The sequence below is a fragment of the Salvelinus fontinalis genome, unplaced genomic scaffold (assembly GCF_029448725.1).
Source record: "Salvelinus fontinalis isolate EN_2023a unplaced genomic scaffold, ASM2944872v1 scaffold_0181, whole genome shotgun sequence".
Lineage (NCBI taxonomy): Eukaryota > Metazoa > Chordata > Actinopteri > Salmoniformes > Salmonidae > Salvelinus > Salvelinus fontinalis.
Genome location: NW_026600390.1, coordinates 1 through 5,000, shown reverse-complemented (window position 1 = coordinate 5,000; position 5,000 = coordinate 1).

The following is a 5,000-nucleotide window of genomic DNA, read 5'->3' as shown; positions in this document are numbered from 1 at the left end:
CAGCACGCTGATGCTCTGCTATACTGGCTACATTATATCGACTGTTAATCTATCAGCCAAGTTATTTACACAACCAACATCGGCCCCCCAAAGGAGTGGCGCTGCATCTCAGTGCTAGAGGCGTCACTACAGACCCTGGTTCGTTTCCAGGCTGTATCACAACCGACCGTGATTGGTAGTCAGATAGGGCGGCGCACAGTTGGCCCTATGTTGTCTGGGTTTGGCCGGGGTAGGCCGTCATTGTAAATAATAATTTGTTCTTAACTGACTAACTAACTGAGTTAAGTAAAGGTTAAATATAACATGTAAACGGACAATGCCCAGCCTCGTATGCAGGAGGTAGATCGACCCAGAGAAATCAGTCTAAGATGGACATTTCCTATAATCACCTCCCAATGTCTGTGACTGGGCTGCATCTGTAAAACACACACACACACACACAACACACACACACCACACCACACAACACACACAGAGAGAGACACACACAGAGGCAGGGAGAAGATTAGCATGATAAATACACACTGCCTCTGTCAAGACGCTGCTGAATCTTAATTTAATCTTAATTTGATTAAACAATCGTGTGTGCATGGTGTATGTTTGATATGACGGAGAGACAGCGGTCATCCTGTGTGTGTGTGTACTCTAATGGTGATTGGCCGTGAGGGTGGCAAGGGCGAGGGTCTTATCGCCCAACTGGGCGCCGCTCTGGACGCCTAATCCTCTCAGACAATATTTACCTGAGTTGACACACACACTGAGGGCACCTGCCAACGTGATAGCCGCTTTCTGTTGAGAACAGCTGTATGTGTAGGTTTCTCAAAACTGGATCTGTCTCTGTCTATCTGTCTGTCTATCTAGCTGTCTGTCGAGCTGTCTGTCTAGCTGTCTGTCTAGCTGTCTGTCTCTGTCTGTCTGTCTGTCTAGCTATCTGTCTGTCTGCCTGTCTGTCTAGCTATCTGTCTGTCTAGCTATCTGTCTGTCTAGCTGTCTGTCTGTTGAGCTGTCTGTCTGTTGAGCTGTCTGTCTGTCTGTCTAGCTGTCTGGCTAGCTGTCTGTCTGTCTAGCTATCTGTTTGTCTGTCTAGCTGTCTAGCTGTATGTCTGTCTCGCTGTCTGTCTGTCTGTCTGTCTAGCTGTCTGTCTGTCTAGCTGTCTGTCTAGCTGTCTGTCTCTCTCTCTGTCTGTCTGTCTGTCTGTCTGTCTGGCTATCTGTATGTCTGTCTGTCTGTCTAGTTATCTTTCTGTCTGGCTATCTGTCTGTCTGGCTATCTAGCTTTGGCTATCTGTCTGTCTGGCTATCTGTCTGTCTGGCTATCTGTCTGTCTGGCTATCTGTCTGTCTGGCTATCTGTCTGTCTGGCTATCTGTCTGTCTGGCTATCTGTCTGTCTGGCTATCTGTCTGTCTGGCTATCTGTCTGTCTGGCTATCTGTCTGTCTGGCTATCTGTCTGTCTGGCTATCTGTCTGTCTGGCTATCTGTCTGTCTGGCTATCTGTCTGTCTGGCTATCTGTCTGTCTGGCTATCTGTCTGTCTGGCTATCTGTCTGTCTGGCTGTCATGTCTGTCTGACTGTCATGTCTGTCTGTCTGTCTGGCTATCTGTCTGACTGTCATGTCTGTCTGACTGTCATGTCTGTCTGACTGTCATGTCTGTCTGACTGTCATGTCTTTCATGTATGTCTGGCTGTCATCTCTGTCTTGGCTGTCATGTCTGTCTTGGCTGTCATTTCTGTCTTGGCTGTCATGTCATGTGTTTTAATGTTTCATTCATCTGTTTGTGTGAGTGAGTGTTTTATTTTTTATATAAATTGGGTGGTTCCAGCCCTGACTGCTGATTGGCTGACAGCTGTGGTATATTTAAGCAAAAAGCGTGAGGGGGGGGGGTGTGGTATGTCCAATATACCACGGCTAAGGGCTGTTCTTAAGCATGACACAATGTGGAGTGCCGGGATACATTGGCCATATATCACAAACCCCTGAGGTGCCTTATTGCTATTATAAACTGGTTACCAACGTAATTAGAGCAGTAAAAATAAATGTTATGTCATACCCGTGGTATACGCCCTATTATAAACTGGGTGGTTTGAGCCCTGGAGGCTGATTGGCTGACAGCTGTGGTATATCAGTCCTTATACCACGGGAATGACAAAACATAATTTTTTTTACTGCTCTAATTGGGGGGTTTGTGTTATATGGCCATTATACCACGGCTAAGGGCTGTGTCCAGACACTCTGCAATGTGTTGTGCTGAAGAACAGCCCTTAGCCGTGGTATAATGGCCATATACCAATCAATCAATCAAGTTTATTTTATATAGCCCTTCGTACATCAGCTAATATCTCGAAGTGCTGTACAGAGACCCAGTCTAAAACCCCAAACAGCTAGAATGCAGGTGTAGAAGCACGGTGGCTAGGAAAAACTCCCTAGAAAGGCCAAAACCTAGGAAGAAACCTAGAGAGGAACCAGGCTATGAGGGGTGGCCAGTCCTCTTCTGGCTGTGCCGGGTGGAGATTATAACAGAACTATGCCAAGATGTTCAAAAATGTTCATAAGTGACAAGCATGGTCAAATAATAATCATGAATAATTTTCAGTTGGCTTTTCATAGCCGATCATTAAGAGTTGAAAAACAACAGGTCTGGGACAGGTGGCGGTTCCATAACCGCAGGCAGAACAGCTGAAACCGGAACAGCAGCAAGGCCAGGCGGACTGGGGACAGCAAGGAGCCACCACGCCCGGCAGTCCCGACGTATGGTCCCAGGGCTCAGGTCCTCCGAGAGAAAGAAATAGAGAAGGAGAAAATTAGAGAGAGCCAAGATTTTCAAAATGTTCATAAATGACAAGCATGGTCAAATAATAATCAGGAATAAATAAGATGTATAAGATAAATAAGATGATACCACACCTCCTCCTGCCTTATGGATTAACTATGTTATGTCTGTACATGTGCATCTTCATTTCTTCAATAGCTGCGTTCAGTGGGCAGTTGATGGTGATTATTTTATAACAGGCCGACAGTAGTCTTTGCTCCAGTGTGTCTCGTGTGTGTGTGTCTCGTGTGTGTGTGTGTGTCTGTCTCGTGTGTGTGTGCCTTTGTGTGTGTGTGTGCCTGCGTGTGTGTGTGTCTCGTAGTACCCTACTCCCTATCAGAGGTAGATAGTACCCTACTCCCTACATCAGAGGTAGATAGTACCCTACTCCCTACATCAGAGGTAGATAGTACCCTACTCCCTACATCAGAGGTAGATAGTACCCTACTCCCTACATCAGAGGTAGATAGTACCCTACTCCCTACATCAGAGGTAGATAGCACCCTACTCCCTACATCAGAGGTAGATAGTACCCTACTCCCTACATCAGAGGTAGATAGTACCCTACTCCCTACATCAGAGGTAGATAGTACCCTACTCCCTACATCAGAGGTAGATAGTACCCTACTCCCTACATCAGAGGTAGATAGTACCCTACTCCCTACATCAGAGGTAGATAGTACCCTACTCCCTACATCAGAGGTAGATAGTACCCTACTCCCTACATCAGAGGTAGATAGTACCCTACTCCCTACATCAGAGGTAGATAGTACCCTACTCCCTACATCAGAGGTAGATAGTACCCTACTCCCTACATCAGAGGTAGATAGTACCCTACTCCCTACATCAGAGGTCGATAGTACCCTACACCCTACATCAGGGGTAGATTGTACCCTACTCCCTACATCAGAGGTAGATAGTACCCTACTCCCTACATCAGAGGTAGATAGTACCCTACTCCCTACATCAGAGGTAGATAGTACCCTACTCCCTACATCAGGGGTAGATAGTACCCTACTCCCTACATCAGAGGTAGATAGTACCCTACTCCCTACATCAGGGGTAGATAATACCCTACTCCCTACATCAGAGGTAGATAGTACCCTACTCCCTACATCAGAGGTAGATAGTACCCTACTCCCTACATCAGAGGTCGATAGTACCCTACTCCCTACATCAGGGGTAGATAGTACCCTACTCCCTACATCAGGGGTAGATAGTACCCTACTCCCTACATCAGAGGTAGATAGTACCCTACTCCCTACATCAGAGGTAGATAGTACCCTACTCCCTACATCAGAGGTAGATAGTACCCTACTCCCTACATCAGAGGTAGATAGTACCCTACTCCTTATCAGAGGTAGATAGTACCCTACTCCCTACATCAGAGGTAGATAGTACCCTACTCCCTACATCAGGGGAAGTCAACCCTGGTCCTGGAGGCCCGCAGACAGGTCATGTTCTTGGTTTAACTGACCTGGAAGAGCAGGTGTGTATAATTTAGACAATCACTGAACTCATCAATGATCTCAGTTGGTCAGGTATGAAGCCTAGTTGGAACAACATCCTGCTGTAGCTCTGACACTCCAGGAACAGGGTTGGCTACCCCGGCACCACATAGTGGACTACTCTTGACCTGATCCCTATGGGCCCTGGTCAAAAGGAGTGCACTATGTAGGGAATGGGGTGCCGTTTAGGACGTATGTAACTGTAGCTGTGCTGCGCTCCGCTGCTCAGCTCTCTGTAATGAGGTACTATAGAACCATGCTGTCCTGGGGGAGAGTTGTTCTTTGACCGCGTGTTCTTTTTGCAAGCATAGGCAGGATTTTGGAGTTAGGGGGGATTTGCCTGTGAGGTAGAGACGGGGAGGGAGGATGAGGGGGGATTTTCTTTACCTTGACCTGAGCAAGTGGTGGGCTGCTCCCTCTAGCAGTTGGAAGTATTAGCATAGTCAGTGGTCTACTTTATTTCTCCAACACACAATACAAGCCTGTACAGCTCTAATGGTTCCCTTGATACCTTGAATACTTTTAGCTTTCTGTTTTACACATGCATGTCTAGTGTTTTATTCACTGAGTCTTTATTTCTCACATACTTCCAGGCTGTCTCTCAGGCATACATAGACACATCCCATCTCTCTCATCATTCTCTCTCTCTCTCTCTCTCTCTCTCTCTCTCTCTCTCTCTCTCT